Source organism: Macrobrachium nipponense, chromosome 30, assembly GCF_015104395.2.
Source record: "Macrobrachium nipponense isolate FS-2020 chromosome 30, ASM1510439v2, whole genome shotgun sequence".
Taxonomy (NCBI): Eukaryota; Metazoa; Arthropoda; class Malacostraca; order Decapoda; family Palaemonidae; genus Macrobrachium; species Macrobrachium nipponense.
The window spans coordinates 6,896,165-6,912,101 of NC_087218.1; the positions used below are offsets into that span (position 1 = coordinate 6,896,165).

A 15,937-nucleotide genomic window follows, 5' to 3' on the forward strand; every position below is an offset into this window, starting at 1 on the left:
GGGTGAATATCTGAAAACCAGTGAAGACGAGTGGCTAAAGAGTGCATGGGAAGAAGGACTAATAAAAGTAGACGAAGACCCAGAAATATACAGAGACAGGAGAATGAACAGACAGAACAGAGGAACTGGCACAACAAACCAATGCACGGACAATACATGAGACAGACTAAAGAACTAGCCAGTGATGACACATGGCAATGGCTACAGAGGGGAGAGCTAAAGAAGGAAACTGAAGGAATGATAACAGCGGCACAAGATCAGGCCCTAAGAACCAGATATGTTCAAAGAACGATAGACGGAAATAACATCTCTCCCATATGTAGGAAATGCAATACGAAAATGAAACCATAAACCACATAGCAAGCGAATGCCCGGCACTTGCACAGAACCAGTACAAAAAGAGGCATGATTCAGTGGCAAAAGCCCTCCACTGGAGCCTGTGCAAGAAACATCAGCTACCCCTTGCAGTAATAAGTGGTACGAGCACCAACCTGAGGGAGTGATAAGAAAACGATCACGCAAAGATCCTCTGGGACTATGTATCAGAACGGATAGGGTGATACGTGCAAACAGACCAGACGTGACGTTGATTGACAAAGTCAAGAAGAAAGTATCACTCATTGATGTCGCAATACCATGGGACACCAGAGTTGAAGAGAAAGAGAGGGAAAAAATGGATAAGTATCAAGATCTGAAAATAGAAATAAGAAGGATATGGGATATGCCAGTGGAAATCGTACCCATAATCATAGGAGCACTAGGCACGATCCCAAGATCCCTGAAAAGGAATCTAGAAAAACTAGACGCTGAAGTAGCTCCAGGACTCATGCAGAAGTGTGTGATCCTAGAAACGGCACACATAGTAAGAAAAGTGATGGACTCCTAAGGAGGCAGGATGCAACCCGGAACCCCACACTATAAATACCACCCAGTCGAATTGGAGGACTGTGATAGAGCAATAATAATAATAATAATAATAATTCAACAGTGCGTGGTTACACTCCTTTATCAAAATCATAAGTATTCATTGCGGGTTTTTTTTTGGTTTTTTTTTTTCTTTCGAAGTGTTTATCTTTGAAGCCAAGGACACCATTTCTGTCTCTTAATTCGCCTTCTTCCTTAATCAGATGAAATGGAAGTTTGGTTTGCTTTCCCTTCTCCTATTTACATACAAAAGCACACTGTCAACTACTTTCTGATCTTCTACTGCACTTCAGCAGGTTTCGGGTCAAGCAAGGTCAAGTACAGCTGTCTGTATCTACAAGGGTATGACCCTTTCCCACACGTCTACAAGGTTATGTCCTTTTTCCACGGAAAACGATGACTAGGGGCATCAACTCTAACATCCTCAGTAGCTGCCCCTGGGAGGTTCAATAATGCACCAATTTTAGATCATAATTCTAAATCCGAAATCCTGTGTATGTGTCCCTCGGTCTTATAAAAAAGAACAAGGCGTTATCCGACCTCCAGCTTATTCGAGCCAAGTGCAAGACTTTCCCCTCACGTAGAAGTTGTAAATATTATGTACCTAAGTTATAAACATTATAGTACTGCTAACTTTTACCGTAAATTAAAAAATGCTCAAATCTACAGTCAAACAGAGCCTTGTTTCACCAACGGAAATTAAAATAAATCCGATTTATTTTATTAGAAATGATAGTTCTGTACTGTTTAACATACACATTATTTATTTATAACATTTTCATTCGAATAAATAAATCATAATTACCCTATCCTAAAATTCCTGTATCTTTAATTCAACACGAAACACCTTTTCAGACCTTTTTAGGCTCATCCATAGACCTTTCATACCCCCAACAATAACTACAACAAAGTAGCTTGTAGGTTTACCCCCAGAGTAAGCAAAAAGGTAAAATCAAGTTGTACATGCATTGACTATTCCAAGAACGGCGTGCATCGTTAAATGCTCTTCCAGAAAATCGACAAAATATAAGTTTCCAGAACAGGCGGACGAAAACATCGGGGACACGTATAACATTTAGCGCATATAAAAAAAATAATTCCAATGAAAAAATCGGCATAAGGAAAACACCATCAGCAATAAAATGGCCAGGGTGAAAAAGAACATGACAAAATCAGATATAAAATAGCTTGTTCTAAATCAAATGACTTGCAAGCAGAATTTACATCAAACGAGTAGCAAGACCACAAACTCTTTTAGCATTCAAAGATTTCGTCCACAGTCCGAAAGTCAACTCAAAAAAACATTTAAAAACCAAGACTTTCTAAGTTACCGGAGCTAATGATGGACTTAAAACGCACACACACCAAACATACACAATCATGCACACACACAGACATCAGTACATGAGCGCACACTTGCATAAGGCGTAGCAGCAACATGTAGAGCAATTGCAGAGACCCGTGCAAATCAGACAAGAGACGTTGAGTGAGATATAGTTGCAATGCAAATTGTACCACAAGTTGCAACACCGCCATCATACACCAGATGGACGCGAGAGAGAGAGAGAGAGAGAGAGAGAGAGAGAGAGAGAGAGAGAGAGAGATAGGATTAGGGTTAATGTATATTAATTAATACAATCCCTCACCTTGCAGAATCTTAGTCAAGAATCATTCTCTACAGTAGCTCGCTTTATCATCGTTTAATTGTTGCAAACTAAACAGTTTCGTTTTCTGTTTGTGACGAATCATTTTGCAGGACCTCTTCCTTATCATAATCATCGTCATCATCATCATCATCAACAACTAACAAACTGCCTCGATTTAATCATGAATAAACTGTGGCTCTTTTACTTCATTAGAATCAACCCCACTGAACATGAACCTCCTTCCCCCCCCCCCTCCCCCACACCGACATCCAACCCCTTACAATCGCCCCACCTCACCATCAACGTGGCTCCCAAGAGTCCCGTCTTTGGGTGTATCATAAAACACACATTCAGAGAGAGAGAGAGAGAGAGAGAGAGAGAGAGAGGAGCCTGTGCTAAAAATAATCTTAGTAACAAGACAACCATTAGCAGCAAACAGTAACCTGACCGCGCCGCGGAGCCTGACGATGCATGATAATCAAGCGATGTTTGTGACCATGTGTAAAGGAGAAATCTTTGAACGAACGCTTCAAAAGGAAAGAATAAAAGAGAAATGAAAGAAAGTGGCATTAGCTGAATGAATCATAAGAGAGAGAGAGAGAGAGAGAGAGAGAGAGAGAGAGATACTCAAAGTAGGAATGTTAACGACGGTGAACTCAAGACAGTGTCTACTGTGTGTGTGTGTGTGTTTGTGTACGAGAGAGAGAGAGAGAGAGAGAGAGAGAGAGAGAGAGAGAGAGATAGTAAACCGATCTGGCCATAATCATAAAGACACGAGCTGTGCTTGCGAGGTCTAATTAAGCTTGAATAGTAAGTTATTATTGATTTCTTCATCTCGCGTACATTCGCCGACGCCACGGTGTCTCACTTCTTATGACTTAACCTTCTGTATAAATATTATTTCTACTCTTCACAGGAATGGAACCGAGATGCTCAAACCTCTCTCTCTCTCTCTCTCTCTCTCTCTCTCGTTAAGGAGAGGTATCTGGATTTGTTCGTAATTTAGACATTCTTAGTATACATGGACTTGCTTGCTTGTATAGTTTTCACGTTGCATGGAACCAGTGGTTATTCAGCAACGGGACCAACGGCTTTACGTGAATTCAGAACCACGTCGAGAGTGAACTTCTATCCCCAGAAATACACATCTCTGACCCCTCAATGGAGTGCCCGAGAATCGAACTCGCGGCCGTCGAGGTCGCAGGCCAAGACCATACCGATCACGCCACTGAGGCGCTTCTGAATGGACGTATCTTTGAAATTCAAGATTCAACTTTTACTTTATCAATCTAACTAATCCTATTCCAGACCATTTATACTATAGTCAGAACAAGGAAACATACCAGCCAATCAGACCGATTCTACTGCACATGGATGGTGAATATATAACTTTTCAATTGCGTGTTTTGTGTGAGAATCGGCGTCGTTGTTTTTAAAGTTGCAACTGAGACGATCAATGCATTTAGAATTCTCAAGGTATACCTTCAAAAGGACGAACAAGGGAGGCCACACAGTCCTCGGCATCCCATAAGGACATCCCACGATACTGTATCTTACATGGCATTACCGCCCTAGTACTGTTCTTCCTTGCAAATTTTTGCATAGATTTTTATTTTTATTTATTTATTTATTTATTTATTTATTTTTTTTTTTTACTTTCATATGAGTGGGATCTCTTCTCTCTATATTTGCCTTTATTTCCTCTTACTTCTTCCTCATGAACGCCATATTCTTTGGAAGCTTGTATATCAGATTAATGCCCCTGTGGGCTTCTTCCATTAAATGGGTTTCATCCACTGAATAATATAATAATAATAATAATAATAATAATAATAATAATAATAATAATAATAACAGTGCCATTCGACCAAATACCTCCACTGGCACGTCCATTTTATAGGGAAAATACACTAAAATGTATTTTAGTAAAATACATATGTCGTTAAAATGCGTCTTAGCGACATATGCCGATTACTCAACAATGGTAAAAATATGGAAAGTAATAGCGTTTCATGAGATGCTGTAGCAATGCCCCTGCCCTGTACCCTGTTCATTGCCTACAAAGTCAAAAGTTAGAAACTCACATCAATCAGTGTAAGCCACATTTCAATACATTAAGGCTAAATTATCATAATGTTAAAATATTAATAATGGATTTAACGTCTGTCCCTTGAAAACATAAACAATGGAAATCGACAGAATTTCTATAACTTTAGCGTCGTCCCTCAACGGTAGAAAACTGTACTACTTAATGACAAAAAAACAAGGCGTGATCAGACCTCCAGGTTACTCGAGGCGCGTGATAAAATCTACAGCCGAACAACACGTTGTTTCACCACCGAAAATTAAAATAAATCCGCTATATTTAATTAGAAATAATTTTTCTGTACCGTTTACCATGTAAATTATTAATCATTTTACATTTTCATTCTAATAAATAAATCATAAATTCCTGTAACTTTAACTCAGCGCAAAGTACCTTTTTCAGACCTTTTTAGGCTCCTCCATGGGACTTCCCAACCCCCCAACCCCAACAACAACAAAACAACAAAGTAGTTTGTAGGCTTACTCCCCGAGTAAGCGAAAAGTCAGTACAGTTCAGGGGGAGTAAGAGAAAAAGTCAGTAAAGTTCAGGGGGAGTAAGCGAAAAGTCAGTAAAGTTCAGGGGAGTAAGCGAAAAGTCAGTAAAGTTCAGGGGGAGTAAGCGAAAAGTCAGTAAAGTTTCAGGGGAGTAAGCGAAAAGTCAGTAAAGTTCAGGGGGAGTAAGCGAAAAGTCAGTAAAGTTCAGGGGGATTAAGCGAAAAGTCAGTAAAGTTCAGGGGGAGTAAGCGAAAAGTCAGTAAAGTTCAGGGAGTAGCGAAAAGTCAGTAAAGTTCAGTAATTTGAATATGAAGAAGATAAAAAAAAAAAAAAGAAAAAAAAAAAAAAAAAAAAACTTGCAACTACGACCACGAGTAATATGCCAGTACAAAATATCTCCAACAGGCAGCTGACTCTCAGCACTTTCACAGTATTCTGTCATTGGTCAACAGCTTCCTTTTTTTGCATCAATACTATTCTGGGCAGCTGGAAAATTTCTTTTACGACAATTTTCTCTTATTTTTTTTTAAATAAAAATTTTTTAAATTAAAATTATTCGTTGCCAAAAACATTCCCAGTTGATGATCCAAGTCTTGCCACCCCAAATCGAACAAACCATTCAATCACTCCCCATATCTCTCTCTCTCTCTCTCTCTCTCTCTCTCTCTCTCTTCTCTCTCTCTCTCTCTCTACCAGAAGTTGTAATAGCAACAGTGAGGAAGAGTTTAAAATAAAGCAAGAAAAAATCATTGAGGACATTGTGAATGAACAGTAAAACCTGCTCCTAGAGATAAGTGAGGCACACGATGTCTTCTCGGATGGGACTAACAAGTCTTTGAGACAGCCTAATCCTTGTAACTCTCTCTCTCTCTCTCTCTCTCTCTCTCTCTCTCTCTCTCTCTCTCTCTCTCTCTCGTTTCGCTTCCTAGAAGTCTTCTATTTGGAAGCACATTCGGCCTAGTTAATGCTAAGTCTATCTAGCTTATGAATCTAACGGCTACAAAATATTTTTAAATTTTTTAAAAGGACAAATAAATACTTCACTCTTCGTCCATATTTCAAAAAAGAAGGGAGTACCATCATTATAGGTTGTTTTGTATGGTGTTTATACGTTGCACGGAACCAGTGGTTATTCATCAACGGGACCAACGGCTTCACGTGACTTCCGAACCACGTCGAGAGTGAACTTCTATCACCAGAAATACACATCTCACACTCCTCAATGGAATGCCCGAGTCTCGAACTCGCGGCCACCGAGGTGGCAGGGAAAGGCGCTCATCATTATAGGTCTGGAGCGGTGAGCGAAGTCTCTTTTTTTTTTTTTTAAATGGCGCTGCAGTCGGGCGCTCTCTTCTAATCGCGCCCCGTTGAAGGAGGCTGCATACTGCATAACACTCCCGGCGCCATCGTTTGACCCAATTCTTAGCGCCGTCAATGTGACGTCACTCGCCGATGTTTTCGCTGTCACAACAAACCTCAGTCACCGAGCGTGACGTCACGACTGGTCGTCGAAGACCCCCAAGAGGTTCATAAATATTCTGATTACATGTCTTATCCAGTTACAAACAGGCCTCTGGGCTATTTGGGCGGCAGGATGAGACGCCACCGGTTTCTCAGAGCGATAAGCCTCATCGTGTACGTTTATGACAGACGTGCATTAGAAATTCTAAATCACTGATCAGTAAGAAACGATGATAAAACAAAATTAATAAATATTCAAAAAAAAAAAATCACGAAATATCAGAGCGACGTAGGATATATAAGCCTCATCGTGTACGTATATGACAGACATGCATAAGAAATTCTACATCACTGATCTGTAAGAAACTATGATGAAACAATATTAATAAATAAAAAGAACTCACGAAATAGATGACCGCAATTAAATGCTAATTATGAAATCAGGGTTTAAACAATAAATACATCTGGATTTAATATGTATGGAAACGCAGACAAACCCAGAAACCAAATGCCAAATCGTAAATATTACACGTATATGAAAGCGTATATTATTTGTTTGTTTGTTTGAATGGTGTTTTTACGTTGCATGGAACCAGTGGTTATTCAGCAACGGGACCAACGGCTTTACGTGACTTCCGAACCACGTCGAGACTGAACTTCTATCACCAGAAATAAACATCTCTCACACCTCAATCCTATAACTACAATTAAGATGAAGGGAATCACATTTCAGTGCAATCCTTTAACTACAACCAAAGGCTGAAAATATTTTTTTTTTCTCTCTTCAGTTGGAAAGGACAACTGCCAACAGCGTGAGCGAGCAGTTCTCATAAACATGAAGCTTTTCTGAATATATCGTAAATAGAAGCCTATGCAGCAAAATTTAAACCATTCACACTCATACATTTTCAGCCTAATAAATAAATCATAAATATCCTATCCTAAAAATCCTGTATCTTTAACTCAACGCCAGGGTCACTCGCCAAGTAAGCGAAAAGTCAGTGCAGTTCGTGATTTTGATAAAAAAAAAAAAAAAATTTTAAACTTGTAACTACGACCACGAGTAATATACCCGTACAAAATATCTCCAACAGGCCGCTGCTGTAAAGATTTTCGGTGAATGTTTTTGGGGTGAATGTCTAGCCAAAGTCCTCTCACCTAGTTGCGGCCAGCCACATTAAACTTACAGCAACCAAACACCCTATTCACTACTTAAATCAAAAGAGCCGCGCTAAGAAGATCTAAGGATACGTCCTGACTGCAGTGAAATATGTCATATATATTATACAAGTTGGCGACATATGGCACACACGTCACTAAATGCTTCACATACTTATACTGCATTTGACAAAGCATTCTTCTCCACTTACAGCCGTTGACTTGTTTTCAATCTGTTGTGCGACATCCATCTGATAAGTCTGCCAACGGGAATTGAATGCTCCTTACTAAACAAACAACGGATTAAAAAGATAAGCAGGGTCGGTGTCAAGGGAATTTGGGGCCCAATTAGAAAAAGATAGTAATGAAGTGTTTTTTTTTTTGTTTTTTTTTTGTGGGGGGGAACTTGGGGCCCAATTAGCAAAAAAATAGAAGTAATATTTTTTTTTTTGGATGGGGGGGGGGGATTTGGGGCTCAATTAGAAAAAAGATAAAAATGAAGACTTTTTTTTTGGGGGGGGGGGATTTGGGGGCCAATTAGAAATAGATAGAAATGAAGACTTTTTTTTGGGGGGTGGGGGAATTTGGGGCCCAATTAGAAAAAAATAGATATGAAGACCTTTCTTTGGGGGGGGGGGGGGGGGGGGGGGGTGGGGGGGGGGGGGGGGAAGGGGGGGGGGGGGGGGTTGGGGCCCAATTAGAAAAAGATAGAAATGAACTTTTTTTTTTGAGGGGGGGGATTTGGGGCCAAATTAGAAAATTATAGAGATGAAGACGGTTTTTTTTTTTTTTTTTTTTTTCGTCTAATAGAAAAATGATTTTCCGAGAGAAAATTTTCTGTTGAGTATTGCATACTAATGTGAGGAATGATTCTTCCTCTTTCTTCATTTGATGTTCTCGGTAGCTTATTACTCTACTTAGAATAGAAAGGCGGCTTCAAACGGCAACTAAGGCGCGGGACCCGCTGAAGGCGACGAAGCAAAACGTCAACAATACAAATAAGAATAGAATAGAATAGAATAGAATAGAATAGAATAGAATATAGGATTCAGGCCAAAGGCCAACAGCTGAGACCCATGAGCTTATTCAAAGCTGAAATGGAAATTGACAGAAATAAAGTTTGAAAGGTGTATAACAGGAGGAAAACCACAAAGCAGCTATGAAACAATTGTTAGAGAGGGTGGAAAGTAAAATAGAAGAAAGTGAATATGAACGGAAGTACAATAAAAAAAAGAATTAAAGGGTTGCAGTTAGGGGCCAAAGGGACGCTGCAAAGAACCTCAAGTAATACCTACATTGCATCACGTGATGTGCACTGACGGCAACGTTGGCCACCACGCCCCCCCAACCCCCCCTTCTAAAGAGACGTCCTCAATGCAAATAAGGTTTACAGAAGTTAGGTGAATGTATGAATGAAATTTATGCAAGGATTTCTTGAAAGGACAGCAAAGCATTCATATATTCGGATATGAGTAAGGTTAGACAGCCCTATACTCTGTTTTTTTCCATCTGTCCATCCGCCTGTGGTGTTTTCGCATGGTAACACTGCGTCCCGGGCTTTAAATAGTTACACTATGTGTAAGTTTTAGGTAAATAAAAGGATATCTGGGTGTACATTTACAAATGAAAAGTGTTTTAATAATTTACTGTATGCGAATTACACCGTTAATATTCGAAATAGGATATTATTTAAAGCCCGGGACGCAGTGTTACCATACGCAAACACCACAGACGGATGGACAGATGGAATAAAACAGAGTAAAGTGCATTTTCCCTATATGTAACCGAGTACCGGAACCTTTCCCTGAAAAAGCGAGATGCCATTCCTTCAAAACTAACCTTAGAATCTTCTTTAAAATAATCTCATTATGGTTCCCACACCCAAATTACTCACTCACTAAATTAATCTCATTGTTTCCCCACTCCCAAATTACCCACTGGTTACTGGTCACCAATAGGATACTTCTTTCAACAAACCTAACCTAAGCCAACTTAACCTAACCTAACCTAGGGGCACGGCAAAAAAATAAATAAATAAATAAATAAAAAAAACCGGGCTGGTGCAATACTAGTATACATCTCTGGTAATTTGCTCCCCGAACAAGGGCTTTACACCAAAGTGAAGAAAGGAAGCAAGTGCAGGTTAAAAAAAAAAAAACTTGAAAATGTTTCAACGACGTTTAAGAATTTCGAGAGTTAAAAGCATCCTAAAAATTCATCTCTTAAAACTATCATATTCATAAAGCATTAGTTTTTCCTTGGCAATTTCACTGTCTACTTATTTCATTCAAGAATTTCCTGAATCGTATTCTACTTAGATTAAGAACAGATGAAGACGCACTAAACCTGCATAATATATGAGAGCTGAATTCTCGGGAAGATAAGGTATACAGACCTGTGTTCTGTTTCCATTTGATAAATCAAGTAAACAATGTAACTGAATTCTAGGTAAACGATGCAACTGAATTCTCAGGAAGATAAGGTATACAGACCTGTGTTCTGTTTCCATTTGACAAATCAGGTAAACAATGCAACTAAATTCTCAGGAAGATAAGGTATACAGACCTGTGTTCTGTTTCCATTTGATAAATCAAGTAAACAATGTAACTGAATTCTAGGTAAACGATGCAACTGAATTCTCAGGAAGATCAGGTATACAGACCTGTGTTCTGTTTCCATTTGATAAATCAGGTAAACGATGCAAAATCATTCTTTCTTTAAAATTAAAATGAGAAAAAAATTAAAGCGCCAGTCTCCAATACAAAATGGATATCCGCAAACTGACGATACTAGAACACGTTCCGTGTTTCCAAAACCCAGCCCAGTTCCTGCGGTACCCGTCCTGGGCAACAAAACAATCTCAACTTACTATAATCGAGTTTTCATACAATAAAATGTTTATTTGTTTGTATCGTGTTTTTACATTGCATGGAACCAGTGGTTATTCAGCAACGGGACCAACGGCTTGACGTGACTTCCGAACCACGTCGGTAGTGAACATCTATCACCAAAAATACACATCTCTCACACCTCAATGAACAAACAAACGAAATGTAGCTTATTTTATAAAATCAACTGTACTTCACAAAACAGTCTCTCTAGATACTGGAACAGAACAATTTGAAGGCAACGGTTAAAACTAACAGACAAGCCAACACGTCTATCACACATAAGAAGGAGCGAATGAAATGTCTATGTCCATCGATGTCTCCTCTTCGCGAGATCTGCCCAAGCGATTATTATTATTAAAGAATAAATTGCAGCCAGCCCGATTTCCATTCCATTGTCACCTCCGGGTTGTCGCGAACCACCAAGAGGAGGTTTGCCTCGAAACCCCAGTAAACTTTCAAAAGCGAAGGCGGGGAGGGAGGAAGACCATTCAAATTCGACATGATACAGACTCGTCAAAGGAAGTGTGAAACAAGGACCCCCCACCCCCAGCCCTCCCCCCAAATTGGGCCATCGATCGGGGCGTTGACAAAGCGCAGATTTCCTCCTCCATGGTGACATTCGGCGTCTCTGGGCGCCGGGATCATAAGAGACTTCGCTAAAACTCCACCGCTTCCCCATGGAAGGCGAGAGGGCACGATGCTGGAAGGGGGTGGTTGCAGAGGAGGAGGAGGAGGAGGAGGAGGAGGAGGACGTGGAAGCGAGGAACTGCGAGGACAATGATGAGTGATGAGGGAGGCCGCGTACGATGTAAACAACTTCCTCAAAGGGAACAACAGCGCTTGACATTTGCATATCAAAGACACGAGAGAAAGCGTCACTCTCACGCTCATTTGTTTTATATCTCTATGATGATGATCTGAAGGTGACGTCACGGCAGAATGCCGTCGCGTCATATGCCTTTTCCCATCTTCACAAGCCATAATGACGAGGTAGAGGGGAGGGGGGTCTCTGAGGGTGGGGGGGGAGGTGAGGTAGGGAGAAGGGGGACCCAGTGTAAAAAACAAGGTTTACTCTTACAGGTAAGTAAAAAGTTAAAAAAAAAAAAATACAGAAAAATACTGTTTTATTCTCGGTTAATTTTTTAACAACTGTTTAAAAAACATCACATTAAAGGTATTAATGAAAAAAAAAATAATAAATACGCATGTAGCACAAAGAGTAGATGCAACACTTGAAGTTCAAACATTTCGATAAAACGGGGACTTTCACCCGAATTGAAAAATGGGGACGAAAATAAATATATTTATAATTACATGTTTATTAACAATCGAACAGAAAGAACATCAATCACACCTAGAAATTACAGAGAGAGAGAGAGAGAGAGAGAGAGAGAGAGGAGAGAGTGTGTGTTAAAATGATAATTTTTTTTTTACGAATTAATACAAAGAACGCCACCCACCCCGACAAGAGAACGTGAGTTGTAATACTGTAAACACAATAACAGTTCAACGAATTCACACCCACATAATTAGGAGCTGTCGCTATTTGTCAAACTTGTAGCTAAATATTATACCAATATATACATAAATACATTTCAGAGACCATAAATCAAATCTACATATCGAAAAACAATTTCATGATAAAGGTAAATACAAAAAAAATTAGAAATTCACTTTTGTGCAGAAGTTTAAAGAAAATGTCAAAATTAATTGCCTGGATACTTTTATATATTTATATAATATATATATAGAATATATTATAATATATATATATATATATATTATATATATATCATATATATCTATATATATAATTATATATTATAATAGAATATATATATATAAATAATATTATATATTCAATTAGATATATATATATATATTAATTATATATATATAGGAAGTCAAGTACGCGGATACAAACGAAGTTAAGTAACATGCAGGTCCTGTACCCCTGAAATGGAGATATGTGACGGTCTCTACATATATGCATCTCCAAATGAGCGCTACGGATTTTTAAAATTCGGATGTGTGTTGTAGATCTACTTTTTTTTTTAACGTAGTAAGAATAGAAGCCAGTTCGTATCATAACTCACACACTGAAATACAAAGATAAGCCAAAACCCAATATTCAACACCTTACTTTACACAAAAGATATAAGAAAAAAAAAACATACTTAATACCCTCAGTTTGACTCAAAATACTCAGGACCTCACGAAGAAGTTATGACAGAAAACGTAGGAAGACTTCAAGCATGATCTCGACATGTGTAAGGAAGATGGTCGACTGAATGGGCGTGTCAAAATACTGTAATGCTTATTCTTCAATAATTTCAAAAAAATTAAAAATGCAATGAATTTCACGGTTAAGAGAACCATTTACTTCCGGTGCAATAAAACAAGTAAAACATGCGCCGAAGTTTCCTCGTTGCAATCGAGTTTTCTGTCCAGCATATGAAACTCTCGAAGTCCTGCAGTATGAAACTCTCGGCCACGACCGGGCAACGCTCAGCTGCTCCCCAGATACGGTCAAGTGAAGATCCGTCGGGGGCTGGCACCTCTCGCGGTGCCAGACGCACGATGCACGGCTAACTTTAACCTGATTAAGATGGAAAAAGTGTAATGAAATATTTTTTTTTTCTTTAAATTCGGGAATGGGGAACGAAGGTTTTAGTATTTTAAGAAAACTAATGAGATCGTTATTTGTCCGTCTGTCCGTCTGCACTTTTTGTGTCCGCCCTCAGATCTTAAAAACTACTGAGGTTAGAGGGCTGCAATTTGGTATTTTGGTCATTGGAGGGTGGATGATCAACATACCAATCTGCAGCCCTCTAGCCTATGTAGTTTTTAAGAACTGAGGGCGGACAGAAGAAGTGCTCTAGACGGACGGACAAATAGCCACCTCATTAGTTGTCTTTTACACAAAACTAGACCCTTCGTTCCCCATTCCCGAATTTAATGAATAAACAAAAGAATTACACTTTCTCCAATGTTAATCAGAAAAGTAATCCAAAGTCATTCAAATAAAAAACAAGAATTGGAAATAAAAAACTGCTTTAGAGTCATATGGCAGCGTCACTATTGGGGTCAATGGTGCAAACCATGTTGAACAGGCTCACGTAAGTCTTTATTTCATGGTTTAATTGCCAAAGGAGATGTTCTTTTTTTTATTTATTTATTTGTCCTGGACAGTTTATCCTGCACTTCTGTCCTTCTCCTCTTCCCTTCCTGTGCCGTTTTCCTTATTGGAACCCTGGAAGGGGTTGCAGATCTCTGTTTCTGCAACTCAGGCTGACATCTGTGACATTAATGATCATAACTACATAACTGGCGCACGTTACTAACTTCATACAGTATTCTCGCACAAGCAAATCAAGCTTTGGAAGAAATGGAAAATACATCAATCAAGAGACCTAATCTCAACAAAACAAATCTTGGGCATTGTTCAACTCTTACCTTCACAGGGAAAACAGATGGAGAAATTCCACGTAGTCAGTTAACGGGTTCAATGAGTAAACAACAACACAGCTAATCTACTGAGAGAGAGAGAGAGAGAGAGAGAGAGAGAGAGAGAGAGAGAGAGAGAGAGAGAGAGAGAGAGAGAGAGAGCCAAAATCTTTGATAAAGTCTGCTTCACGAACTGTAGCCAAGAACACTTACCTTTCCCGCAGTGTCTTCTCGTCCTCCTGGGAAGAAAACCAAGTTTGAATAAACAAAAGGAAAACATAATTTCTCTTTATACTAAACTAACATTTCAGTGGTAAAACGTCCTTGTGCGCGAACTACAAATCCTTTGCAAGAGATGATGGAAACATACCGACATGACATTGGAACCCCTGATGAAGGTCCAAGTTATGAAATCGAAATTATACCAAAAGTGTTATACATACCAGACCAGGGGCCTAAATTCTACATATGAATAGAGGCCAGTGGTCAAAAGCATATGGATACACATTGTGTTATTATATATATAGATTATTTCAGCACTGCACGAAAAAAAAAAACGCTCTAATTCCTTGAGCTACATTGTGTTATCTTAACAGACATTACCGTTAAATTATTTCAAATTTTGCCGAACCCTATTATTGTTATCATTAGTATTATATCATTATCGACTAAATATAGAATTTAGGCCAAAGGTCAAGCAATGGGACCAATGAGGTCATTCGGCGCTGAAACGGAAACTGACAGTGAAAGGTTTGAAAGGTGTAACTGGAGGAAAACCTTACAGTTGCACTATGAATCAATTGTTAAGAGAGGGTGGAAAGTCAGATGGAAGAAAGAGAATATGAAAGGAGGTACAGTAAAGTGAACGAAAGGGGTTGAGAAGGCACGCTGCAAAGGACCTTCAGTAACGCCTACAGCGCAACGCATGAGGTGCACTGACGGCACTAACCCCCTCCAGGGGGCATTTCTCCTAAGTAACTCAAGGGAGTCTTCAGTTGTCACAATCGATACATCAAAGGCATTGAAAATCGTATGGCGCTGACTGATGCTTTCTTACTTCTCACTTCTCATCTATCATCATCTCATCTTTCTTTTTCTGCTTCAGCAAATAGTTGCTGACAATGCAAAGTCTGTTCCCTTTCCTATTTCTAATGGTCTTCCTTGGCTTGTTGCCTTCTTCCTCCTCGTTGTATTTGTTAGTTTGTTTGTATGGTGTCTTTACGTTGCATGGAACCAATGGTTATTCAGCAACGAGACCAACGACTTTACGCGACTTCCGAATCACGTCGAGAGCGAACTTCTATCACCAGAAATACACATCTCTCAACCCTCAATGGAATGCCCGAGAATCTAACTCAACCACGCCACTGACGCGCTAAAATTGACAAAATTGGTCAGTATGAAACAAAAATATTACATTTTTACGTATTAAGGGAATGTAACTGACCATCTTTCATTTAAAACTTTTTAAAAAATACAAAAATATTCCAATAAAAGTATTAGAATGGCAACACGAAACAAAATCACAATGGGACAACAAAAACAGGAACAAAAACACAGCAGAAACGACAAATATACTGCGACACCAGAATAATGAAGGAAGGCAAGCACGAAAAACAGAAATAACAATATAAACAACAAGTATAAGCTAATAATACAAACTGAAAAAGCAGCAATAACAGAATGACATCCGAAATCGAAACGTATAAACAACGAACAATTTATAAAGGCCATCAACTATAACAGTGTCAACTAAACAAAAAATCCAGATACAAAAGATAAAATCAGAAAAAAAGTTTTAGAAATTTAATTAGGGGCAAAAGCAAAAAT

General features: G+C 39.0%; 1 protein-coding gene across 1 annotated transcript in view; it reads right to left on the reverse strand.

Moving 5' to 3' along the window:
* LOC135202242 (uncharacterized) overlaps positions 1-15,937 on the reverse strand; it is a 764,586-nt gene that overhangs the window by 659,201 nt on the left and 89,448 nt on the right. The window contains exon 2 of the mRNA XM_064231512.1: positions 14,321-14,346. The gene's annotated coding sequence lies outside the window, so the exon portion shown is untranslated. The remainder of the gene's footprint in view (positions 1-14,320; positions 14,347-15,937) is intronic.